This window comes from Panicum virgatum, chromosome 4K, assembly GCF_016808335.1.
Source record: "Panicum virgatum strain AP13 chromosome 4K, P.virgatum_v5, whole genome shotgun sequence".
Taxonomy (NCBI): domain Eukaryota; kingdom Viridiplantae; phylum Streptophyta; class Magnoliopsida; order Poales; family Poaceae; genus Panicum; species Panicum virgatum.
The window spans coordinates 9,383,258-9,410,931 of record NC_053139.1 but is presented as its reverse complement, the minus strand read 5'-3'; the positions used below and the strand labels follow the sequence as shown (position 1 = coordinate 9,410,931).

The 27,674-nt window shown below is 48.7% G+C and overlaps 1 long non-coding RNA gene across 1 annotated transcript; it reads left to right on the top strand.

Moving 5' to 3' along the window:
* The first annotated feature begins 1,974 nt into the window (after positions 1–1,974).
* On the top strand, positions 1,975–5,544 carry LOC120702961. The gene is made up of 4 exons (XR_005686619.1): positions 1,975–2,173; positions 4,397–4,661; positions 4,955–5,187; positions 5,472–5,544. It is a non-coding gene; the product is annotated as an uncharacterized LOC120702961 (long non-coding RNA).
* Positions 5,545–27,674: the final 22,130 nt, after the last annotated feature.

The following is a 27,674-nucleotide window of genomic DNA, read 5'->3' as shown; positions in this document are numbered from 1 at the left end:
ATCTCCCTTTTCCTTTTATTTTTTTCAATCCTCAATAATTTCTCTCCAATCCCCAATAGAAAGGAGAGAGATCACATCTCCCTTTCCATATAGAAAGGGAGAAAAATCAATCTGCTGGAGCACTTCTTCCATATATGTTGAAATTAAGAAAGGGGATTTCCCTATATAGTGAGAAAGGGAAAAGTGGAAGATTAATCAAGAGCAACTCCAACAGATTGATTTTCCCCTTTTCTCTTTCCACTTTTTCTCAATATAGGGGATTGATGTTGAAAAAACCTACTCCAGCAGATTGATTTTCCATCTCCCTTTGCCCTTTATTTTTTCCTAATCCCCAATAATTTCTCTCCAATACCTAATAGAAAGGGGAGACATCACATCTCCCTTTTCATATAGAAAGAGGAAAAAATCAATTTGCTCAAGCACTTCTTCCATATGTCGAAATTAAGAAAGGGGATCTCCCTATATAGTGAGAAAGAGGAAAGGGGGAGATCGATCTGTTGGAGTTGCTAAGCCAATACTTATATAGGGGGAGTTTAGTTCCCAAAAATTTTTGGGTGAAAAGTTTTAGATAATGTTTGACCACTAATTAGAAGTAATAAATATAGACTAATTATAAAACTAATTACATAGATGGACGGAAAATCACGAGACGAATCTATTAAGACTAATTAATCTGTCATTAGAGATTGGTTACTGTAGCACGACATGGTCCAGTCATAGTCCAATTAGACTTAAAAAATTCGTCTCGCAATTTCACCCGAGGTTTGTGGAATGAGTTTTGTCAGTTATTCATATTTAATACTCATAATTAGTGATCAAACATTGCCAGTTACTGTAGCACTCAACAATTTTTGGAAACTAAACGCGCTCATAGTTATATTGTTCGTGTGATCCAATCCAATGAAGATGTGTCAATGCGGAACCGGGGGCAAGGCTAACTGGAGACATATCTGGTGCAATCACGGAACTGGTGAAATCACCGTGCAATCAAACTAAAAAGGTCTTCAAAAAATTCTGAAAAAAATCATGAATGTACATCTCGGTCTACCCCATCTACATATAAATTTCCACGATCAAATTCATCTTACACTTGCAGTTACAAAAAAGACAAATTTGGGCTGCATTTGAACGTTAATGATTGTCAGAAAATCACGAAGAGTCGATCGATCATGCATAACGCTTCTTTCTGTATCTTTTATATATGTGGAAATAAAGTAATGTTGAGAAAATCTTGATTGATCGTGACTGTGCGATCATATATACAGCTTCTGAATTTTACAGCATCTGAATTTGCAGTCAATTTAGGCTAGCTCTCGATCGACTCTGCTATTCTTCTGTGTGTTGTTCCCTCCCTCCTTACAGAGCGTGACTGTGCGAGCATAGAGCTTCCTGGCATTCCATGACATAGCCCCGCATGAGCGGTGAGGGCCTCGGTGGCTAGAAGATCACCGAAGAGGAAAGGGAGCGAAGTAGCTAGACGAGAAGTCAGGAAGAACTGGACCTGCGAGGGCATCTCTAACTACGATTCCTGCACCAAACCGGGCGAATCCATCGTGCCACGTCGCCCACTAACACTCTAGCCGTTGGATCTCGCAAAGTTGTGATATCAACCATTTGATCCGGGTGGGCGCGGGCCTCACGCCCGTTAAGCCACGGATCCACGGCGCTCGCGAATCGTCGCGAACCCGCTCAGCGGCCTCTGCTTGCAGCCTGCCTCTCCGCCTGCCCCGCCGCCGGCCGCCCTTTGCCTACCACGTCGCCTGCGCCTCCCTCAGCTTGCAGAACCCGCCGTTGTCCTCCTGCCAGGCAACCCACGGACGTCGTCTTCTTGGCACCGACTCCCTTCCCGCTGTGACCTTGCACAGCCGGCCACAGCCGCCGCGTGGTAGGCCTCCAATTCGGCGGGTGCTGCCTGCCAGGGCCTTCGTCGCCAGCCAGCTCCCCCTCCCCTCCTCTCCCCTCTCCCTTCTCCTCTCCCCCCAGTTCCATCAACCTCTACTTCAATGTGGGTAGCAGTCCAGGCGTTGGAACCGCCACCTGCCAGGCCCACGAACGGCATGACCGTGTTTGTGCGCCACTCCCCCTCCTAGAGCACCCCTGCCCCTCCATCACCATTGCCACGGAGGCGTCGTCCATTTGCAACTCGCGCAAGCTGCAAAACGACACGACAGCGGTGTGATATGGTGGATAGCAGGATTAGAGGCTACCCGCCCTCACGTTGGAGGCTCTGGGAAGTATTTGGTTCTAATCTTGCTTGCCTCAAAGAGATACATGATAGTCTCTTTTATAGAGACGACTGACTTGACCCCTAAGCAATATCCTAACCGAATTAATCTATCTTATCTCTTTCCTAATAAACCAAATTAATCTAATCAAATCTGATCCGGCACTATGCATGTGCTACAGTACTCATGGCCTAGGTCAGCCCACTTGTCATACCACTTCTCCACCCCTCAAAGACAGCTCGTCCTCGAGCTGCAATAGTGCTCAGAATAAAAGCAGAGGATGGAAGTAGCCTGTTGTTGGAGAAGATGTCCAAAAGTGGAAGAAGCCGAGGGTGTCCATGACACTGGCGGGTGAGCTCCTCAACGTGAGCCCGACATGAGGGAGCAGATGGCCGTGAACAGCACCGTCCTGCCGCAGATGCTTTTGCGGCCAAGCCTGTCGCCAAGCCAGCCGAAAAAGAACTGCCCAGCGAGCGCGCCGCCGAACACGACGTCGTGCACGGCTACGGCGGTGTTGGGCGGCAGCATGCCGTGGTCGGGCCTGGCGAGGTCGGTGTAGTAGATGCAGCCGAGCAACTCGGTGACAAACAACACCTGCAGCTGCTTGCACGCCATGGCGCTGCGCAGCGTCTCGATGCACCTCTTGTTCTGCTTCTACCGCTGCCGTCAGAGCTGCTCGCGTGCGAGCGGTCGCAGACGGAGGTGCGCGGACTGAGCGCGTTGGCCGCGGACGGAGGCGAGCGGACGGGGCGGACGTGGGCCGCCCGATGGGGGAGCGCGGACAGGGTGGACTGGTGTCGCGCGACGGACGCGGATGGACACGGATGGGCCGGCCCCAACTTGGCGCTAGAGAGCCGTTGACGGACGGTAGCAGGTGGACGGACGGCCGCAGACGGGCGGAGGCGCACGCGGACGGCGTGCTGACGGCCGCGGATGGAGGTGCGCGAACGACGCGCGGGCGGCCACAGATGGAGGTGCGCGGATGGGCGCCGCGCAACAAGCGCGGACAGCTGCGGACGGGGGCGCGACGGGCGGGGATGGATCCACTGTGATGGGGGATGGGCGCCGCGACGGACGGGGCAGCCATATCCGCGACGGTCGGGAACGCCGCCGACGAGGATCTGGGCCGCCAAGGAAGACGCCAACAGGCGGCGACAGTTTGGCGGCGATGGATCCATGACGGGCAGGAGCTGTTGCTTCCCAGCCACAAGTGGATCGATGACGGTGGGCGGCACAATTGGTGGCGCCTGTGGAGCAGCATGGGACAGTGGTAACGGCGCCTGTGGTGCAGGGGTTGATGACGGAGATGGCGTGGGCGTCGACGGCGCGGGGATTGCTGGCGGCGATAGCGTTGGTGTCGATGGCGCGGGCAACGAAGGAGGCATCACCATCAGGGTCCCCAGTGGAGATGGGGTTGGCGCCGACAGCGTGGGCACCACCGGTGCCGGCGGAGAAGGCGCGGCCGGTGGCGGTCCAGGAGGCGATGCCGGCGGCGCATCTGGCTTGACCGGTGCTGGGACCTGCGCAAACTGGCGGCTGATTTTGCCGGCAAATTGCTCCCACGTCGGCATGCCACGATTCCTCTCGATCTTGCAGTACTATTGATAAGCCACGCCCGTCAGTCGGAGTGTGGCAAACCACATCTTGTCCTCTTCTGTAGTCTTCCATGCATCAAAGCATTGGTTGCAGCGGTGCAGCCACTGCAAGGGATCGGAACTACCATCAAAGTCTGGGACGTGGAACTTGGGAACTCCCATGATGACAGCAGATGCGATCTAGGGTGGAAATAGATGAAATTGGTGGAAGAACAGGGGTGAAATTGATCCAATCTAGGCGCAAGGGAAAGGATCGATGGGTGGGATTGGGAGGGATTTGGTGGTCACAGGAACGAAGGCTCTTGATACCAAATGATATGGTGGATAACAGGATTAGAGGCTACCCGCCCTCACGTTGGAGGCTCTGGGAAGTATTTGGTTCTAATCTTGCTTGCCTCAAAGAGATACATGATAGTCTTTTTTATAGAGATGACTGACTTGATCCCTTAGCAATATCCTAACCGAATTAATCTATCTTATCTCTTTCCTAATAAACCAAATTAATCTAATCAAATCTGATCCGGCACTATGCATGCGCTACAGTACTCATGGGCGTCAGCCCACTTGCCATAACAGGTGCGAGTAAGCTCCTCCTGGCCTCCCTTTGCCGGACCGCCCACTGCAGACTGCCGGAGCTCCCAGAGTGCAACAACGGATGTTTGCGCTCGCATGGCTGCAGGTCGACGCAATGCAAGCGCAAACAGCAGCTCCAGTCATAGCCTCCAACGTAGGTAGTGCAAAAGCCGTTGCCTCCACTGTCTGCAAGATGTTCGACAAAATGTGCATGTACTAGCTAGCTCAGCGGTGGGCACGGCAAAGCCGGCAGCTTACACAGCAACAGGTACATACCCAGTACGTTCCGTCGGTGGTGTAGATAAAATGTACCTGCCCAGAAGTATATTGAAATGCGCTCCTTTTTTTGTCGTCCTTGAATGAATGATACTATAGTGGATACACATGTTGAAAGTAGTGAAGATGGAGTGCAAAAAATTAGATGCTGTTATTAGATCAAGTAGGATATGCATGATCTGCTCAATCATAGTTGCAACTTATTCAAGGATCCTTGCCATTTATTGGATGTTTAAACATGTCCATACCGTGCAGCTAACAGAAGCACCTAGTTTTTTATTGCAGCAACCATCAGGGATAATCTAACTAAAGTTCAGCAGCTTATCTCTTGGGACTGCTCTACCAGAAACACAAGGTTGCAGAGACAAATTAATATTTTCTCCTGAATACTAATATAACTTATAGTATATCTGTTTTTCAAGCATTTGGATTGAAGGTTTCAAGAAAGGGCAGATCAGTACAGACATTGATTCTTGGTTCTTGCAGTTCAAACCCTTATTGCTTCAGTTCCCATTCAGGTTTGTAGATTGGAGTACAAACCTCTCCGTTAAAGTTTCCAGGAATTATTTTGAAAGCTTGCAATTTTTAGATGATAGTACCTGCACATTCAAATAATTCCAGCTTGAGTGAACCAAGTACATCCTGGGCTATTGGTTTTTACCGTCCTAATAATGAGCAATTCTTGCATCAGAAGATAGCCGGCCAATGTGGCCTCTATTGCACAGGCTAATACCACGTACCTTTTCAACTAGTCTTATAAAATTTGGCTGAAAGTATTCTATTTTCCTTTGTTGTACAACAGGGACCTTGATAGTGGAACCACTTAATAAAGATTTCTAGATTACATTGGGTTCAGTATCAAGTGATCTGGCTTCTGAAGCGTCCCCTCATAAGAGAAGACTTAAATGTGATACAAAACACCAGTCCCAGGAGGCTGATGCCACATTTATTACATCAGATGGTTCAAAACCGTACAAACCTTGGAGGACACTCGATACAGATGATGATAATAATTAACCATGCTACTACATAACACCAGACCGCAAACCACATAGGGTCTACCACAGGCTCAGAGTATTGCGACAGCGGAGGCATCTCAACAGGGCTGGTTCCACAGGCAAGGTTGGGTGTAGAGCGATAACCCTACTCGGTGTCGTCTGGTACGAAGTCTGGGTCTTCTTCTGTAAAAAGTAAGAGAGGGGTGAGTACAAACGTACTCAGCAAGTCCAACCACACCCACGGAGGGGGGGTTATAACAGAATAATATGCATAGGTAAATCAAGGATAAGGTTACGGTTCAATTTGCAGAAAAACGATATTATATGCAGGGGTCTATTTGACAGAAAACCTTTTTGAAAACAGTTTTTGCAGTAACACGGAGTTCAAGTTTTAAACTGCTACCGGACTCCCCGTCCGTCGTAGCACACGGCATAACTGCCGGACATAATTCCAAAACAACTCACACCAGCCCATCCCAATAAAACACTAGTTATGTGACCACACCGTAACTCGCCCAATACCGTGGGCACAGACTATTCGAATAGATTCTTAACTCTGCAGAGGTGTGCAACTTTACCCACAAGTAGGATACCACAACTCGAACACCGTCGTGTCGGTGTAGATCCCAACATAGCCATTACCCACCATAGCTAAGCCTGACTAGCCATCACGGGATGCACCAAGGGGTCATCGACCGTTCATTTAGGTATAACCGGGCATAAGTCACTCGGGGCTTATCCCTTTTCCTTAGTCACCCGTTGCTCTCAGCTCTCCTGATGGCTATCACACCAACTAGTGGGATTCATGCTACGCCATTGCCCATTCAACGGTCGAGTGGTTTGCACGATAATGGAGTTAGGTGAGATGACACACCAACTCGGTCCTTAGATACGACAAGATGGATATCTCCCTCCTTTGCCCTGCCATAATGGCACGAGCGCACCAAAAGGCAAATCCGTAGAAATGCCCTCCATCCTGTCTACACTTTCTTTACAAAGACACCACATTTGTCCCAACCCATACGCACACATTTTCTTTATAAACAAATCATATCTTGAGTAAAGTCCTAAGCGTTTTAATATCGATTAACGTCCAAGCGAAAACAGACATTAATCTAGGTAGTCAAGGAATGGTTATAACAAATCAAGGGGTGGCTATCCAACCGTGTTTTCATGCAAGTAAAACATATGCAATTTTATAAAACAGGCCATTGGGTCGTGTTTATAAAAACTAGGGCAGAAACATGCATCAAAGGATGGGATTGAACTTGCCGTCTTCGTAGCCTTCGGGGAAGTCTTGTCCTTCGGGCTCGGGGTCATGGAACTGATCCTCGTTCACCTGCTCACAGTACTGCTCGTTGACGGGCTCTCCTTCGTTCACTCCGTGGTCTACAGCACACACAAACCAACGTCCAATCAAAACAAAGATTTATCGTTGAGCTCGAATCGGAATCACATAAAATATGGAGATAGAAGTGACATCTTTGAGTGGTTTGGTAACAGCGCGGCCCGAAACTATAATAGAAGTGACATGGTAAAGTTTGGGGTCAATCGGAGTTGTTTCGGCGCATGAAATAATAGGTTTTGTAAGGGTTCAGGGGCTAGATCAGGAAGCGGGGACCTACTTGTAATTATTCCTTGAGAAGGGAGGGGTCTGTTTGTAATTTCTAGAAATATTTGGACTAAACTGGAAGGGTCAAGGGTATACTTTAGAATTATGTTTTTTAAGTGGAAAGGTTTACTTGAAATTAGAACAAAGGGCAGGGTTGTTTTTGGATAAAAGCCATAAGTGGGGGGGGGGGGTTCTTTATGGAATAGAGGGAAGGGGGAGGGCCTTATGGCAAAACTGCCATCTCCTTCCTCCCCCTCATGCTGGGAAATAGGGGAGGCGTCCCCGTGCGTCGGCGGCGGCCGATTTGGCCGCCCTGGACCACGGCGGCGGCCGGGGGTGAGGGGAAAAGGGGCTAGGGGCACGTGGGGTTCGATTCCCCGGCTCACCTCGGCCTGGGGCGCGGCGAGGGAGCGGGGCGACGCGAGCCAGCGGCGGCGGCATTGATGGAGTGTGGCGGCGGCGCTGCGGGACCGGGGGAGGAGCTGGGAGCGGCGGTGGGGTTGGCTGCGGAGCCCGGGGCCCTTTTATAGCCGATGTAGGTCGGTTGGGGGGGCCGTGGTCGGTGGCCGCGGCGTGGTCACCCGGCGAGCTCCGCGGACTCCATTAATGGCGGTTGGCGGCTTGATTCGCGGCGCACAGTGGCGACAAGACCGCTCGGCAGCGGCGGGAGGCGCGCCGGCCACTGTGGCACGTGGGGTGGGCTGGGCACCTGTGCGCGTCGCCAAGCGGCGTGAGCGGCGAGGCGGCGGCCTGGCGGTGGCGCAAGCGGCGAGCGGCGCGGCGGCTGGCCCGGCCGCGTGGAGCACGCGTGGTACGGGCGTGCGCGTGAACGGAGGGCAGCCGAGCGGGGCGCGTCACGGCGCATGCGCGGCCGGCGAGCGTCGCGGCGTGGCTCAGCACGCGGAGCGTCGGGCGGCGCGGCGGTGATGGCGGGGCGCAGCGAGCGCGCGGGGCGAGCACGTGGGCCGCAGGCCCGTGGAGTCGGCCGGGCGCGGGCAAGCGGCTTGGTGCGGCGCGGCTGTCGCGGCTCGGCACGCCGAGCGCCGCGTGCGCGTGCACGGGCGCACGGGCAAGCCCGGGGCGACGCGCGGGAGAGCGTGAGCCGCAGGCCGGGAGCGGGGCGCTGCGTGCACGGGTGGGGAACGTGGCCGAGCGGAGCAGGAGGCGGCCGGAGCTGGGAGGCGGGCGGCGCGGCCGGGCGCGGGGGAGGGAGCCGGCCTGGCGGGGCTCGGGGCGAGCGGAGGAGCGAGGCAGAGGAGGGAGAAAGGAAGAAGGGAGGGAGAGAAAAGAAAAAGGAAAAAGAGAAAAGCAGAAAAAGAAATGGTAAAAAGGAAAAAGAAATAGAGGAAAAGAAAATGGGAGGGGGGGGGGGAAGAAAAGAAGGAGGAGGGAGAGGTGGTGCGCGCCAGCGGCGACCGCGGCTACGGTCGGCCACGCGGTCGGGGGAAAAGAAAAGGGGGCGGGATTCGCGGCGGCCGGTCACGACGCGTCGCGTTGGGTGGGAAAGAGATGGGACGCGAATTGAATTCGGCGTCGGGTTGTTCGTGAGAAAATTCTGGGAGTTGGGGTTCAGGGTTTGAGGGGAGTCGAGCTCAACGACGAAAAACATCTTTAGCGCACGATTTATTTTAGTAGATTTTCGGGATGTTACAAACCTACCCCACTTAAAATGAATCTCGTCCCCGAGATTCGGCTGGTTCCTGAAGAGATGGGGAAATTCCTTCTTCAGAGCGTCTTCGCGTTCCCACGTCGCTTCTTCTACTCCGTGTCTGCTCCACTGGACTCTGCATATTCGTACTTCAGAGTTTCTAGTCCTCCTGGTGACGGTGTCGAGAATCTTGACCGGTACTTCTTGATATTGTAGGTCTGGCTGTAGATCTATCGTTTCCACTGGCACATGCTCTGCCTCGGGTACCCTCAAACATTTTCTTAGCTGTGAGACGTGGAATACTGGGTGTATATCTGACATTTCTTCTGGTAATTCCGATCGGTATGCTACCGCTCCAACTTTCTTCAGAACTCGGTATGGTCCAATATACCGAGGGGCCAATTTTCCTTGTACCTGAAATCTTCGGGTCCCTCGAATAGGTGACACCTTGAGATACGCGAAATCCCCCGGGTTGAAGCAAATTTCCCGTCTTTTCTTGTCCGCGTAGCTCTTCTGTCGGGACTGGGCTGCTTTCAGTTTCTCTCTAATCTCGGCTACTCTTTCTTCTGCTTCTTTTATGAGTGCGGGCCTGACTAGGGCACGTTCTCCAACTTCTGACCACATCAGAGGGGTTCTGCATTTCCTTCCGTAGAGGGCTTCGAACGGTGACATGCCCAAGCTTGCTTGATATCCATTATTGTATGAGAACTTAGCATAGGGTAAACTCTGTTCCCAATCTTTGCCGTAGGTGAGAACACATGCCCTCAACATATCTTCCATAATCTGATTCACCCTTTCTGTCTGACCATCTGTCTGTGGGTGATAAGCGGAGCTAAAGTCTAGCTTGGTGCCCATGGCTTTATGCAAACTCTTCCAAAATCTAGAGGTGAATTGGGTCCCTCTGTCTGAAACAATTCGACTGGGCACACCATGCAATTTCACTATATTTTCCACATAGAGCTTGGCTAGCTTCTCTCCACCGTAGTTAGCCCGTACGGGTATGAAGTGAGCCGCTTTAGTGAGTCGGTCCACTATTACCCATATGGAATCATGTCCCTTCTGGGTTCTGGGCAACCCTACCACAAAATCCATCCCTATTTCATCCCATTTCCAAACCGGGATGGGTAGAGGTTGTAGTAATCCTGCCGGCTTCTGGTGCTCAGCTTTGATTCTTTGGCAAGTATCACAACGGGCGACGAACCGTGCAATATCTGCCTTCATCCCATTCCACCAATATTTCTGTCTTAAGTCCATATACATTTTGGTGGATCCTGGGTGAATGGAGTAGGCCGAGTTGTGGGCCTCATCCATGATTATTTGCCTGAAATCTCCTTTCTGGGGCACACAAATTCTATCTTTATACCACAGCGTTCCCCTATTATCCACTCTGAAGTCCGGTGCCTTATTTTCTCCGGTTTGCTTTCGGATTTCCATCAGTCCCTTGTCCGATCTTTGGGCTTTCCTGATTCTTTCTTCCAGAGTGGATTGGACATTCAGCACTTGACTAGAGCCTCGAGGGACAATGTGCACATTTAATCGTGCCATTTCCTCTCGTAAATGGTCGTTCTTGGGCCCGTAGGATTTCCGACTAAGGGCGTCGGCCACTACGTTTGCCTTTCCCGGGTGGTAATGAATTTCCAAATTATAATCCTTAACTAATTCTAGCCATCTTCTCTGCCTCAGGTTCAGGTCTGGTTGGGTGAAGATATACTTCAGACTTTTATGATCGGTAAAGATTTCGCACTTATTTCCAATCAAATAATGCCTCCAAATCTTAAGTGCGTGCACTACGGCTGCAAGTTCCAAGTCATGGGTCGGGTAGTTTTGCTCATGAGTCCTAAGCTAACGGGAAGCATATGCAATGACTTTCCCATCTTGAATCAGTACACAACCCAATCCTTGTCGGGACGCATCACAATAGATGACAAAATCCCGATGAATATCCGGCAGGGTTAGCACTGGGGCTGTCGTCAATCTTCGCTTCAACTCCTGGAAGCTCCTTTCACACGACTCCGTCCAGGTGAACTTCTTCTCTTTCTTGAGCAGCTCTGTCATGGGCCGGGCTATCTTAGAAAATCCCTCAATGAATCTCCGATAATACCCAGCTAGTCCGAGAAAACTTCTGATCTCACTGACATTAGTTGGTTGCTGCCAGTTGGAGACTGCTTTGACCTTCTCGGGGTCCACTGCTACTCCTTCCGCGGTCAAGATATGACCAAGGAAAGCTACTTTCTCCAGCCAGAACTCACACTTGCTGAATTTGGCGTATAGCCTATGCATTCTCAGCTTCTCCAGAACTACCCTCAGGTGTTGCTCGTGCTCCTGAATACTCTTCGAGTAAATAAGTATGTCGTCAATGAAGACTACGACAAACTTATCTAACTCGTCCATAAACACTTTGTTCATGAGGTTCATGAAATAGGCAGGTGCATTTGTCAGTCCAAAAGACATCACCGTAAACTCAAACTGACCATACCGGGTGACAAAAGCTGTCTTCGGGATGTCGCTCTCCCTGATCTTGAGCTGAAAATAGCCGGACCTCAGGTCAATCTTGGAAAAGTACCTGGCTCCTCTTAACTGGTCAAAAAGATCATCGATCCTGGGGAGGGGGTACTTGTTTTTGATAGTGACTTCGTTTAGTGCCCGGTAGTCTACACATAACCTCATACTTCCGTCCTTCTTCTTGACAAATAAAACCGGGGCTCCCCAAGGCGACGAACTTGGCCTGATGAAGACAATCCATTGCAACTCCTCTAGTTGTTTCTTTAACTCCGCCAACTCGGAGGCTGCCATCCTATAAGGTCTCTTGGCTATGGGGGCGGTTCCAGGAACAAGATCAATGACAAATTCTACGTCCCTATCTGGTGGCATACCGGGAAGTTCTTCGGGAAAGACATCTGGGTACTCGCTCACTACTGGGACTTCTTCCAAAGACTTGGCTTCCATGCTGAATACCATCGGGTTTGCTCCACTTTCCCGGGTATGACAGGTCACTCGGACTCCCTCTGGGTTTGTTAGATGGACTACCTTGTCCGTACAACCTATGAGGCCATTGTGTTTGCTCAGCCAATCCATTCCAAGGATCACATCTATCCCTTCTGATTTAAGTACTACTAGATCTGCTAGAAACTCTACCCCACTTAAATTAATTCTCACCCGTAGACAACCCAGTTGACACCTGATGTCTCCTCCGGGCGTCCGGGTTAGTAGGGGTGTCTTTAGTAGTACTGTAGGTATTTTATGTTTCTCCACAAAACTCGAGGATATAAATGAGTGTGATGCTCCAGAATCAAACAGTACTGTTGCAAGAGTTGAGCTGACTAGGTACTCACCGAGTACTACGTCCTGAGCTCCTTGAGCTTCCTGCGCGTCGATGTGGTTGACGCGGGCTCGTCCAAAAGACTGCTGGGATTGCCTCTGCTGGTTGTTGTTGTTGTTGCTGTTGCCGCGGAGGGGCACTCGGTTGGCACCGGTCAGCACTGGCTTGGGTCCGTTCACTGTGTTGGAGAAAGCTGAAGTAGCCGGCTTGTTCTTGGCATAAGGGCAGTCGGCGATGAAATGCCCTGTCTCCCGACAGTTGAAGCAGGCCCTCACGTTGCTGTTGTTGGTGATGACCTGGCTTGCATTACTCAGCGGGGCCCTCATGGTGTTCTGGCTTCTGAGCTGGGTGTTAGGGGCCCGTGGTCCCGTCACTTGAGACTGAGTTCTGTACTGCATTGGGGCTTGGGTCCTTGGTGTGTTGTAGCTGAAGCTTCTGGGCTTCTGGAAACGATCCTGCTGGCGTGACTTGCTCTCCAGAAATTTGCGCTTGTTATCTTTCCTTTCATCAATCTTGGCCCTCTCTGTAAGGATTGCCTTGTTCATCAAGGTGTTGAAGTCAGGATAGATCTCAGGGGTGAGCAGGGTCCTGAGTTCTGGGTTTAGTCCCTTTTTGAACATATCTTGCTTTTTCTCATCGTTGTTCACTTCTTCTGGTGCATAGCGAGCCAACTCCATAAACTGGTGGGTGTACTCCTCCACCGACATACTCCCCTGCTGAAGTGCGCGGAATTCATCTGCCTTGCGCTTCATGGTGGCCGAGGGGATGTGATATCGGCGGAACTCCCTCACGAATTCATTCCAGGTAATGGTGGTGGCATCCCTGGCAGCAGCGCAGTAATTTTCCCACCAGGCTAAGGCAGTCCCGGTAAGTTGATGTGCTGCCAGGAGGACTTTATCTCGATCCTGGCACCCAAACGGCTCGAGCTTCCTCTGGATCACGCGGAGCCAATCATCTGCATCCAAGGGGTTGCTGGATCCGGCAAAAGTAGGTGGCTTGGCCCTCAGAAAAGCCGTCAGCTTGTCATTGAAGGTCTGCTCTCGTGGCTGCCTGTTCACTAGAGCATTGGCCAGTGTCTCCAGTATGAGAGTTTGGTTATGGATTATTTGTGCCAGGTCCACGAAGGGTGGGGGTGGTGGTGGTGGCAGCTGTGCATCATGATTTTCTCCTCTGCCCTGACTCACTTCTTGTTCTTCCTGAGGATGGTTTTGCCCGTTAGGACGCACTCCTGCATCAGCAGCTGCAGGGTCCCTGACACGGGAGGCCCTCGTGACGCTTCGAGAAACCATCTGCAGATTGGGTAGGGTTTTTGTGAGATTGGGATTAGGTGATGTTTAAGTTGCTTAATTCGTATTTTTGAAAAAGGCAGAATTAACCTTCTGCCGAGAGGCGCACACACAACAAGCACACAACAAGGCAAACAAGCAACCTTCACTAAAGCAAGGCAGGGTACAACACGGGAACACGACTAGAACGCGTACTACACGTCCGGGTACAGGTTCAAACTAGGGATACAACTTAAGCTGAACGGGCTAGAAGGGTACAACAACAGGGTAGGGTCGGACAATCTACTCGCGGGGCGAGCCTTCTTCTGGGGCAGAACGTGCGAGTAGTCCCTGCTCGCCGTCCTCTAAGTCCCCGTTCTCTTGGGGTTGCGCAGTAGCTTCTCCTTCTCCGGCAGCAGTAGACCCTTCGGGGTTCTCGGGTGGTGCTTGTGAGGTTATCACGAGTGGTCCCCATCCTATGACGGGTGTCCCGAGTAGAACATGGTCTTCTCCGATGGCCGGAACTGGGGTCCCACTTCTGGTCCATTCTTGCATGCGCCGGTCTCGAGCTTGTCTGAGACTCTCCTGTGCAACTGCTTCACTGCTGATCGCGGCTGCAGCTCTTGCCTCTGCTTGGGCTGCTCGGACCTGTTGGAGCCTCACCGCGAGTTCAGCTTGCTCAGCACGATGGGTCTGCTCCCTCAGCAGGTGGGCCTGCTCATCGAAGAGTTGATCCAAAGCGGCTAGGTAGTTAGCCACTTGGTACAGAGGGTCCTCTTCATGGCGGCGCCGTTCCAGACTCCTCATGCGAGCTTCCCAAACAGGGGTCCTGATGGCCGGCGGGAAGAACCTCATTGGTGTGGGTGCTAGGTGTTCTTCGAAAATCCGGCACAGGTAGCGGAGTGTCTTTCTGATGGCCAAGGGATAGGTGTCTTGGTGCCTAAACCCTGTAGCGGTCACTCGCCAGGGCTGGATGTCGGAGTAGCATTCACTTCTGGCGATGACAAGGATCACCCTGCAGCGGAGAGTGCCATGATGCTCGTACTCTCTGCTGTAGTACCTTGGGCGTTCCGCGACGCCAAGGCTTTCCAGGGCGTTGATCAATAGGCTGGGGAAGCCAGGTGCAGCTTGACAGTCGCCCTGGGTCCATCCTTCCTCAGCCATCTGAAAATAAAGATAGGGTGAAAACTTTGCAAAAATATTTGAGGTACACAAAAAGGGGGTAGATGACATTTATTGCAACATGGTGGGGTACAGACTCCATGGATACATGATTATTAGAGCAAAGGTTCTAGTTTAGAGACTACTCCTATCATGGGGATTCTTCCTCAATCCTAAGGGAGCGCTTCTTCAGGGGAAGGTACTGATCCGCCATGTCCTCCTCGGTCTGAGTTCCTTTATCCCAATGGGTTTCCTCGGGTTCTTCTTCTTCGGTCTGAGTACCAACATCCCAATGGGTCTCCATGGGTTCTTCTTCTTCGTCTTCCTCTATCCATCCACCTATTCCCCAGCGAGCCTCGTACCTCCGCATCCGAGCTTGGAGAGCGGCTAGCGAATTCTTGGCACGTGTGGCCCTTGCCTTTTGCTCTTCCAGTTCTGCCTCTTTTTCATCCATTTGGACTTGGAGGGCAGCCAGGGAATATTCGGCGTGTACGGTTCTCGTCCGTTGTTCTTCCAGCTCCTGGGTTGCCTTTTCTGTTATGCGGACTTGTTGCTTTAGTTGTGCTGCTTGCTCGCGGTAGAGCTCATCCAGGCCGGTGAGATAGATGGATAGGTGGGATACTGTGTCTTCCAGATCTTCTTCTTCCCTTCCGAGTCCTCTCATCCGGGCGATCCAGGTGCGTCCTCTTCCTTCAGTTGGCGGGAAGAACCCCATGGGAGTCCGCTGAAGGTGATGTTTGTAGATCACTCGGAGCCGCCGCAGGGCCTTACGGGTGGCTTTCCGATAAGTATCCGGGAAACGGAATCCAGAGGTGGAGATGAACCAAGGGTCCACATCAGAGTAGCGGGTGCTCCTTGCTACGAAGATCATCAGGTCACACCGAAGAGTGCCCTTGGAGTCGTACTCCCGGTAAAGAAACTCTGGCGGATCCACAACTCCAATGCGTTCCAGGCTGAGTATCAACAACTTAGGAAGGCCGGGCTCTGCGAAACAGATTCCGCCGATCCATCCATCGTCAGCCATCTGGAACAGGGCAAGAACCAAAGGTGAGCGTTTGTGTGAGGAAAGGATTAAAGATAGAAAAGTCCTAAGGTGAAAGGTCCTGAAAATGGGTTTCGCTCCTAGGGTCACGTCCTACGGCCAACCTACGGCTCTGATATCACCTGAAGCGTCCCCTCATAAGAGAAGACTTAAATGTGATACAAAACACCAGTCCCAGGAGGCTGATGCCACATTTATTACATCAGATGGTTCAAAACCGTACAAACCTTGGAGGACACTCGATACAGATGATGATAATAATTAACCATGCTACTACATAACACCAGACCGCAAACCACATAGGGTCTACCACAGGCTCAAAGTATTGCGACAGCGGAGGCATCTCAACAGGGCTGGTTCCACAGGTAAGGTTGGGTGTAGAGCGATAACCCTACTCGGTGTCGTCTGGTACGAAGTCTGGGTCTTCTTCTGTAAAAAGTAAGAGAGGGGTGAGTACAAACGTACTCAGCAAGTCCAACCACACCCACGGAGGGGGGGGGGGTTATAACAGAATAATATGCATAGGTAAATCAAGGATAAGGTTACGGTTCAATTTGCAGAAAAACGATATTATATGCAGGGGTCTATTTGACAGAAAACCTTTTTGAAAACAGTTTTTGCAGTAACACGGAGTTCAAGTTTTAAACTGCTACCGGACTCCCCGTCCGTCGTAGCACACGGCATAACTGCCGGACATAATTCCAAAACAACTCACACCAGCCCATCCCAATAAAACACTAGTTATGTGACCACACCGTAACTCGCCCAATACCGTGGGCACGGACTATTCGAATAGATTCTTAACTCTGCAGAGGTGTGCAACTTTACCCACAAGTAGGATACCACAACTCGAACACCGTCGTGTCGGTGTAGATCCCAACATAGCCATTACCCACCATAGCTAAGCCTGACTAGCCATCACGGGATGCACCAAGGGGTCATCGACCGTTCATTTAGGTATAACCGGGCATAAGTCACTCGGGGCTTATCCCTTTTCCTTAGTCACCCGTTGCTCTCAGCTCTCCTGATGGCTATCACACCAACTAGTGGGATTCATGCTACGCCGTTGCCCATTCAACGGTCGAGTGGTTTGCACGATAATGGAGTTAGGTGAGATGACACACCAACTCGGTCCTTAGATACGACAAGATGGATATCTCCCTCCTTTGCCCTGCCATAATGGCACGAGCGCACCAAAAGGCAAATCCGTAGAAATGCCCTCCATCCTGTCTACACTTTCTTTACAAAGACACCACATTTGTCCCAACCCATACGCACACATTTTCTTTATAAACAAATCATATCTTGAGTAAAGTCCTAAGCGTTTTAATATCGATTAACGTCCAAGCGAAAACAGACATTAATCTAGGTAGTCAAGGAATGGTTATAACAAATCAAGGGGTGGCTATCCAACCGTGTTTTCATGCAAGTAAAACATATGCAATTTTATAAAACAGGCCATTGGGTCGTGTTTATAAAAACTAGGGCAGAAACATGCATCAAAGGATGGGATTGAACTTGCCGTCTTCGTAGCCTTCGGGGAAGTCTTGTCCTTCGGGCTCGGGGTCATGGAACTGATCCTCGTTCACCTGCTCACAGTACTGCTCGTTGACGGGCTCTCCTTCGTTCACTCCGTGGTCTACAGCACACACAAACCAACGTCCAATCAAAACAAAGATTTATCGTTGAGCTCGAATCGGAATCACATAAAATATGGAGATAGAAGTGACATCTTTGAGTGGTTTGGTAACAGCGCGGCCCGAAACTATAATAGAAGTGACATGGTAAAGTTTGGGGTCAATCGGAGTTGTTTCGGCGCATGAAATAATAGGTTTTGTAAGGGTTCAGGGGCTAGATCAGGAAGCGGGGACCTACTTGTAATTATTCCTTGAGAAGGGAGGGGTCTGTTTGTAATTTCTAGAAATATTTGGACTAAACTGGAAGGGTCAAGGGTATACTTTAGAATTATGTTTTTTAAGTGGAAAGGTTTACTTGAAATTAGAACAAAGGGCAGGGTTGTTTTTGGATAAAAGCCATAAGTGGGGGGGGGGGTTCTTTATGGAATAGAGGGAAGGGGGAGGGCCTTATGGCAAAACTGCCATCTCCTTCCTCCCCCTCACGCTGGGAAATAGGGGAGGCGTCCCCGTGCGTCGGCGGCGGCCGATTTGGCCGCCCTGGACCACGGCGGCGGCCGGGGGTGAGGGGAAAAGGGGCTAGGGGCACGTGGGGTTCGATTCCCCGGCTCACCTCGGCCTGGGGCGCGGCGAGGGAGCGGGGCGACGCGAGCCAGCGGCGGCGGCATTGATGGAGTGTGGCGGCGGCGCTGCGGGACCGGGGGAGGAGTTGGGAGCGGCGGTGGGGTTGGCTGCGGAGCCCGGGGCCCTTTTATAGCCGATGTAGGTCGGTTGGGGGGGGCCGTGGTCGGTGGCCGCGGCGTGGTCACCCGGCGAGCTCCGCAGACTCCATTAATGGCGGTTGGCGGCTTGATTCGCGGCGCACAGTGGCGACAAGACCGCTCGGCAGCGGCGGGAGGCGCGCCGGCCACTATGGCACGTGGGGTGGGCTGGGCACCTGTGCGCGTCGCCAAGCGGCGTGAGCGGCGAGGCGGCGGCCTGGCGGTGGCGCAAGCGGCGAGCGGCGCGGCGGCTGGCCCGGCCGCGTGGAGCACGCGTGGTACGGGCGTGCGCGTGAACGGAGGGCAGCCGAGCGGGGCGCGTCACGGCGCATGCGCGGCCGGCGAGCGTCGCGGCGTGGCTCAGCACGCGGAGCGTCGGGCGGCGCGGCGGTGATGGCGGGGCGCAGCGAGCGCGCGGGGCAAGCACGTGGGCCGCAGGCCCGTGGAATCGGCCGGGCGCGGGCAAGCGGCTTGGTGCGGCGCGGCTGTCGCGGCTCGGCACGCCGAGCGCCGCGTGCGCGTGCACGGGCGCACGGGCAAGCCCGGGGCGACGCGCGGGAGAGCGTGAGCCGCAGGCCGGGAGCGGGGCGCTGCGTGCACTGGTGGGGAACGTGGCCGAGCGGAGCAGGAGGCGGCCGGAGCTGGGAGGCGGGCGGCGCGGCCGGGCGCGGGGGAGGGAGCCGGCCTGGCGGGGCTCGGGGCGAGCGGAGGAGCGAGGCAGAGGAGGGAGAAAGGAAGAAGGGAGGGAGAGAAAAGAAAAAGGAAAAAGAGAAAAGGGGAAAAAGAAATGGGATAAAGGAAAAAGAAATAGAGGAAAAGAAAATGGGAGGGGGGGGAAAGAAAAGAAGGAGGGGGGAGAGGTGGTGCGCGCCAGCGGCGACCGCGGCTACGGTCGGCCACGCGGTCGGGGGAAAAGAAAAGGGGGCGGGATTCGCGGCGGCCGGTCACGACGCGTCGCGTTGGGTGGGAAAGAGATGGGACGCGAATTGAATTCGGCGTCGGGTTGTTCGGGAGAAAATTCTGGGACTTGGGGTTCAGGGTTTGAGGGGAGTCGAGCTCAACGACGAAAAACATCTTTAGCGCATGATTTATTTTAGTAGATTTTCGGGATGTTACAGCTTCGAAGCAGCACTCTTCTATTCAGGCACTTCATCTTGATGTATCTTTTTCTAAAGCTTGGGCATACCTTGGACACTTATTGCTGTGAGAGCAACATGTTACTAATTTCTGCTTGTACCATGGGATAACGAATAGTTTGACCTCCACATTTACAGGGACTCAGGTGACAAGCAATTGGCAAGACAAGCATTTGATCGTGCTCGAAGCATGGATCCCTCATTTGCCTTGCCATGGGCTGGAATGTCAGCGGATAACTACCATCAATTTGGGCATTCCTTCTCCTTATTTCATGAAAATATTTCCTAAACTGTGCTCCCAACAATTATTTATTCAAACTGATTTTTCTAACTAATGTGTTTTTAACTTTTTAGGGGCAGTTCAGTAAATGAATCTTTTGAAAACTGCTTAAGGGCTATGCAGATCCTACCTGTAAGTTTTTTCCCTAGCATGGCTAATGTCTGTGGATACTGCAATTCAAGCAGAAGTAGTATAAAACTTCGTGTTCTCAAGAGCCCTACTGTAGGTAAACCTACATAAAGAAAACCTTCTGCTATACTCACCTGAGCAAACTTGTTGTTAATCACACGCATACTAAAGGGAGAAGCCAAATTAGATAAGATAGATAATACAAGCATAATGGATACATCCAAATATTTTGAGCTAAGCTGCTCGGTCTTTCTCAAGAGTTGACAACTTCAGCCTTCAGTGCCATGGTACATCATGCTTAGTAGTATTTCTTGGTGCTTCAATTTGTTAGGCTTGCCATATGTATGCCAAAAAAATATAGCAACAGGACAATGATTTCTTTGATATTCCACAGATAGAGAACCTCTGCCATTTTTATAACACGTCAAGGGAAAAGAAACAAACAACTTCATTCCCCTCAATCAAGCTCCACACCAGCTTATGATTGGTGTGCAAAAACAACACGTAAGTTTGACCTGCTGCACTCCTACAAGAAAACAGAAGATCCATAACCATAGCGTCTGTTCTTTTTATTTTAAAATTTTTTTTAGTCCACCAGAAAGAAAAGTATATAAACAGCAATGGACTCCAAGCCCCCAACTATACACTATGCGATACATATATTTATGCCAGGCAAAAACTTTGCCTGCCAAGGAGGCATCTAGATGGCCAACCAAGAAGATGGAGTTCAAAAAGCAGCCAATCAACAAATATACAACACCGATCGTCCACTTGCCACACGCGGCAACGTCGCGACCATTTCTAGTGTAGACAGGTGATACTCCTATATCAGTTTGCACTGTCTCACTGCACATCATTCCAACTTGTGTCATTATTCACCTATTGTTGGTAATTGAAGAATGGAAGTACTGGAGCCTAATCGTTGTATATATGTCATCATTGTTAACATATATATGTGCTCGATATTCTTGAGGACATTTGTTTCTCTCCCTGCAGCATAATTTTCGGTGTTTTATTTTCTAAATTGGAACTACTGAACTGTTCCATTGCATCTTTCATTTTTAGATTTGAAAACTAATCTGCACTAGATAGGATCAATGGTGAAACCCTTGGATGATAAGTGATTGACAACGTTGAGTGTAATTGATGTATCTTTTGGCTTGTCAAGCGAAAGGTTCATGCTGATGGAAGGCCGACGAAAGATAGACACAAGTAGGCTTGGATCAAGGGACTCGAGGAGTCCAGACGGAGTCATGGGCGATGTAATATCCCAGTTATTCAAATGTTTTTTTTAATTTCCAAGTCGAGGGAGACTACGGAGTTGACCAAAATTTGACTTTCTTAATCGTTGGTCAAATGGATGATCGGGCACCATAGATGTGTAGAGCTCGTCGAAACGAATCCGTTTTACTACTCACATGCCAAGTTTGGGTAACGGATGAGTTGGTGGCGAGCCGATGAATCTAGACTGTCGGATATTACTTAGGGTATGTTTTTTCCACCTCGTCAAAGAAAAAGGGGGGATATCCTTTTGTCGCCGCCCCTCACCTGGCCCCTCACCTGGCGCCATCCTCCTCTACCGTCGCCACCCCCTCCCTGGTTCCTCGCCCCTGTCCAGTGCCGCCGCCCTCGGTTCTCTCCGTGCGATCTGTTGCCTTGCTCTTGGACGGCCATTGCAACCGCTCCTCAGGGTGAGGATAGGGAGAGGTGCTCGAAGCAGGGAGGGGAGAAGATCAGGCCCTTCCAATTTTCCTCACGACTCCTTGTTCCCTTTGGTTCAGGTAATCCACAATTGATCTGTACACCCACGTATAGAGATTTTGGATTAATCTATTGGTAAATGGAAGTTGTTTCCCAATCATTGGATTCATGCTGTAATCTTGTCTCTAAATCTGATATTAACTGGCCCAAAATTTCAACATCTCAATATTACGAAAGTTGTAGGTTTTTTCATTACCTTTCCGATGGCGCTGGTTTCGCTCAATTCCGATTAGCGGTTTAGGAGATATCTTCAAAACTGTGTTGCTGTTCCATTTAGAAAATTTGGGCGCAGAAGCTGTTTATCTATTTTCGACTTATTTAGAGGCCGAATTCCCCCTGGACGCTGTAACAAAAGTTGTGGCAAATTTTCTGTAGATGTTCAAGATATATTTATTTACTGCATTTGGTTAAGCGAATCAAAAGTTATGGGCCAAACAGCAAATAACTCAGAGAATTGATCAAATCTTCGGAACTTGTGAGAGTTAACGTTTTAGGCTTTTAGCTCCGGATTTCTTCGAGTATATAGGCTTTTGGTCGATATGAACTAGTTCCTGAGTGTGGTTTATTCCACAGATTCGATAAATTCTAGTGGCGAGCGTGTGGTGCCAGGTTCTCAACAAGGTTAAGGCAAGTGCAATGATGAACCTCTTGATGTGTGATTATGTTTGTGGCTTTCTTGCCGTCCTTGGGCAATATTTATTAGTTTTTATTTCATATGTCAATTTCTTTAAGCTTCAAGTTATAATTTTTTTGGTTATATCAAATGTCAAGATTCGGGTGTTGTCTTTCATATCATTCAAGTGCCGGGGGTTTGTGTAAACACCGGTTTTGCAATTTGGTTCTTATGCTCAGGTTTATGTGAATAGGTGTTGGTCCCACTTATTCGGCTTTACCGGTAAATACTAAGGAAGTTTCAGATGATGTCCGTTTCAGATGGAAACTACTATTTCATTGTTGTTCCATGATTCTGGATTTTCGTTGTTCAAGTACTTGCAGTCGTTCTTCTGATTCCGAATTGTGCTTGCTGAGTATTTCTACTCACTCTTGTGTTTTATTTGGTTTTTAGGTACTCGCTGATCATGTTTGCATGGGATGGAAGTAGCCACATCTTGATGAGCATGCACTCATGAAAGTGCATCTAGGTCCCTAATGTGTTTTGGTGAATTGAATGACAACATGATTAAAGGACTAATGTTTTATTTGAGATATCATGAGCAGGAATTTATTTGTGTATCAATTTATGTATTGACTCATGTATCAAGGAATCAAATAAAAGAGAATTCATTGTTGAAAGTCAAGCATATTGTGACAAAAAATGAGAAACAAGTATTCATGAAATGTTGATATATGATTTTTATTCATGGCTTGACAAATTTGAAGAATATTTGAGATATAAAATTGTTGAAAGTATTATTGTAAGGCTTCATGGAGTTAAGCAAAAAAGAGAAGACACACACTAATGTGCTACATATTGGTCTTATACATGGAAGTTTGCAATGCATGGAATATGGTTATCATTCATGACTACAAAGCAAAGACAAGTACATTATGAGGAAAGATAGAAATGAGTGCTCATGTATTACTAGGTGGTTTCTAAATATGGCTTGTCAAAATAAAGCATGTCTTGTCTAAAGGATCAAAAGCTCATGATTACAAAGTAAGACAAAGAAATAAAGATATGTGAATGACATATGGAATTTATTGTTGATGTGCAAAGTTTAGCTCAACATGGCAAGGGTAAGTGATGAAGAAACCAACCGAGATGACTAGTGCGAGGGACTAAGCAAACTTTGGTGAAGCAACGGCTTACCATGTGTGCAAGTGCTAAGGTGAAGTGCTAGTGTCCGTGGGGTGTTCGAAGTATCATATCCAAGCCTTGTTGGGAGAAGCAATGCAATACATCAAATATTTTTATTGGAGTGACTTGAGTATTCAAGGACAGTTTTACAAGATGATTTAGAACTCTAAGTCACTAGCTCAAGTATGGATTTGCTCAAAAGGATGTTATGCAATGTTGGAATCCCAAAGTTAAAAAAAAATCAAAGTATGGCAAAACTGAAGCAATTCAAGGCTCAAGTGGTTGAAATATGGTTCATATTTAATCTTGAGTGTAGGTACACCGTACTATCAAGAGGGATGCAACATTGATTGATTGACACGGTCAAAAGTGCTCATAGGTCACCCCAAGTGAGAATCCTGAGAGAAAACCCCTGTAAACTAACTTTGTGCTACTTGGATGATCAAGCGTTGACTTGGTGGACCAAGTGGAGCACTTAAACCTGGGTTTGGGCTTCTCTGGCCCAGACCGGTCTGGGTAAACAGCTAGTAATTTGAACAGACCGGTCTGACCGGTCTGGGGGACCGATCTGATCGGTCTGCACTGACAGTTACAACAACTAGTTTTTAGAAGTAGGGTATTTATACCCCTCAGCCCCATCTTGCATGTGCTGCTGGTTCTTTGCCTTCTCTTGAGCTTCCTAAAGCATTCTCTTGACCAGCTAGCTCTCCCCAACACTCTTTGTGAGTTGAACCTTTTAGATTGCATATCTTTGGATTGGGTTGAGAGATTGAGCAAGTGTAAGATTGTAGAGCATTGTGAGAGCTGCATTTTGAGCAGCAAGTGAGCAACCATAGCTTGAGCACCTTTGAAATTCATCAAAGCTTTCAAATTGCATGTGTTACTCTTGGAGGTTTGCCTCCTAGATGGCTAGGCGTCGCTGGCTAGCTCCCAACATTGTGGTGAGTAGTGGCAAGTCTGTGCGGGCGTGATCTTGCCCCCTTGGTGGAAAGGATCAAGATAGTGGAATCGGGAAAGTGGTTAAAAGAGACCCAACTCAAGGGATCGAGTTGAAAGAGACTCACACCCAACGAATTTCTCAACGGAGACTAGGATTCACGGTGGTGAATCTAAACTTCGGAAAACAAATCCTTGTGTCTCCTTTGTGGTTTGTCTCATTACTTTGAGTTCTAGCATTTGTTTTATAATTCCGCATCGATCTATTTTGGTGTGTTGTTTCTGTGTGCAGGGACTTGCAATACATTCATAATCACGTGCAGGAACACTACATCAAGTTGTATTAGTGCTAGAGCTCGAGGAGAGGAGAAACTCTGATATTTGTACAGATTCTGCGTAGGACCGGTCTGACCGGTCACTCCAACCGGTCTGACCGGTTGCTTGTTCTGCTTGGCGTTTAAGTGTTAGACTGGTCTGCCTGACCGGTCAGTGTGCTGACAGTTTGGTTTAAGTGTTGTAATTTGCAGAATTTGTTGAAACGCCTATTCACCCCCCTCTAGGCGACATCCAAGGTCCTTTCAACTCACCTTTGTCATTCATTCATTCATTTAACAATACTCTAGGCTAGATAATTCTTTTGATGTTGAGGATTGTTGCATGGTCGTTTGATTGTTGCTTAAGATTTATTTATTCGGTTGTATTGGTTGATGAGTAAGTTTATTTACTATCTTTATATTCACTTTGCTATATTTATGCCTTGTATGCCGCGAATGTTAGATTTTACAAAGGAGACTCTGCCGAAATTTACTAGAATTTTAATATTTAGTGCAATTTAGTGTCTTTAGTAGTAACCTCCAGGTTTGTTGATACTTGGGGTGTTACAGGCGATCCATGTGGTGTAGGGAAGAGCAAGAGTATATGGACGTGATGAAGACGGTTTCGGTCTAGTCAAGGAGGAAGTTGATGGAGTGCGAAATACTTGAAGGCGTCGTGTCATCACTTGGCGGAGGCCGGACATGCATCGACATCGTAGTTGTGTGGCGACCACGTGGAGATAGACGGTTTGGATGGTTTGGACCCCAAAACCACATGCATGCATGTAGGTTTTTCGGTTTAGGTCTCAAAACCGGGAGCACGTCCGGTGAGGCCGAATGGAGGCGATAGAGGGCACATGGCATCATCGTAAATTTTGTATCTAGGCGAAGCAAAGTCGTAAAGGCATCGTGTCTATCCGGAGCTCAAAAAAAAGTTGAACGATTTCCCCATGAGAGGTATTTGGATTGCGTGCTTCATATAAGGGTGCTTTGAACATTTGCCGGATGTCTATATAGGTGTGGATGAGCTGTTGTTACAGCTATCTCTTTTGGTGAGGTTCTCTCATTTTGTTTGTGAGAGTGATTTGTTAGGGTTAGAAAGAAGAAGAGGTTGGAGTGGCCCTTTTGTTTAATCTTTTGCTATACAAGCTTTGAGTGATGTTAGAAGTGGCATGTAACAGTCTAAGGTATTCATCTTGTCAATTCTGAGCGTTTTTCTTTTTCTTCATTTCCAGATGGATTTTTCGTTCTCTCTCTTGATAATTACTCGATCTCAGTCTTCTTGTCGGTTCTGATCTTAGTGGTCACGGACTATGGCTGAAATTTGGTTCGAATTATTGGATTTTGAGGAAGTAATTATGGGTTGAAGTTTCAGAAGTTTTGTTCTTCCCCTTCTTAAGTCTGTTCGTGCGTAGATCTCTCTGATTTGAGCAGCGTACAGCCATTAGCAAACCCGCTCAAGTGACACGCTGCACGAGACAACAGCAGCACATGTTCAACGTTTTTATAGGATTAATTCAACATTCTTTAGAGTTTTCTTGTTTTTCTTCAGCCCGTGGCGCACCTAATTGGTTAGCAACACACACAGACACACAGTCTTGTCACCCTGTGTTGTGGACACCGTAGCATTTTTATTATTACGTTTTTTTCTTGCTTCGGCCGTACTTTAACATGGTGGTCTTTAAATTTCCTTTTTCAACAATAGAAAATGAATAAATGTTGAGCTAATATATATATTTCAACATTTGAAAATAAAGGATTCAACAAAACTCCAAATCTGGTTCAACATTTTATATAGTTATGTTGAAATAGTATACCTGAAATGTTGAGCTAATACATTTAGAATGTTGAAACTAGAGAAACAAATAACATAGTCATAATGGGAGCTCGATTGTTAGAAAAATTCCGAATGAGATGATGGTTCAAACGGAATCCAAATTGAATGCACTGTTAGAGAGAAAATTTAGTTTGAAGTTTGGAAATCAAATCTCCCACGAGCTGTTAGGTCCCAGCACATGCTTATGCTAGCACTCGTGGTCTCCCGCCGCCCTCCTCCAGCGGCCGCGCCTACCCAAAACTCCAGATAGCATTAAGTGATTAAATATCAGATTCAGACCATTTGGCTTAAACATATATACGCATCTTAAAGCGAAAGATGAATAAAAAACTTTCTTTCGGCAGATATATAGGAATCCCGTACATTATCGACGGGCAAGCAGCAAGATGGTTTGTGCTGCAGGGAGCAGCTCCTAGTTCCTAGTCCAAATGCACAGATTTTTTAAAAAAGTAAAAATAATACAAAAAATTGCATTATGAAGTTTTGAAAAAAAAGAAAAAAAATTGGCACATCCATATTCATGGTATGACATGTTGCTTTTAGAAAATTAACTGTTCATACTAAAGAGGCGAACTTTGGGTGCATATGGCACCAGATGACAAAAAAAATGTTGAAAACGCTTGGGTAATGTGGATCCTATAAAAAAAACTTTATTCGTAATGCATGTCCTATAATCATATCGACGATGTTAATTGAAATTTGATAATTCACGGGAATACACAATAATGAAGAAACTATACGAGGAAGCAAACAAATGGGAGGGTGTATGTGCGAATATTTAACGCTTCCAACACCATCAACTTCACCTAAGATGTGAAAGGGCATGTAACTTAGTGGTTATAAAAGCTTCAGTAGCACCTGAGATCCTGAGTTCGACTCCCCATATGAGTGAATATTCTAGGATTTAATGGCGTTGTGTATTCAGTGGTAGACGACGTTTCCGTCGATAGCGAGGCGCCTGTGGCGACTTCGTCAATCTCGAAGATTTGTCGGCTCAGTCTTCGAAGATGTTTATAGGGGTAGAGTTTGCATACGTGTGTTCATAGAGGTGTGAGTGTGCGTGCATTGTGAGTGTCTATGTTGTATTGTGTAATCCAAAAAACAAACTTCACCTAAGATATGACAACAACGTGACATCACATATATCATATGTGTTACCTTTTCCTTCTTTCCTACTACATCAGCGTCATTAGAAGAAATAATAGCATAGAAAATGAGTGAGTCTGGTTTAAGATGAATAAGCGTATATGGAAGCACTAACAGGGGCGGAGCTACTCATGGCAGACTGGATGCAGATGCACCCACGAGAAAAACAAACTTTTTTATGCCTAAAAAATACTCGTGCTATCAATTTTGTACCATTTATGCAACCCA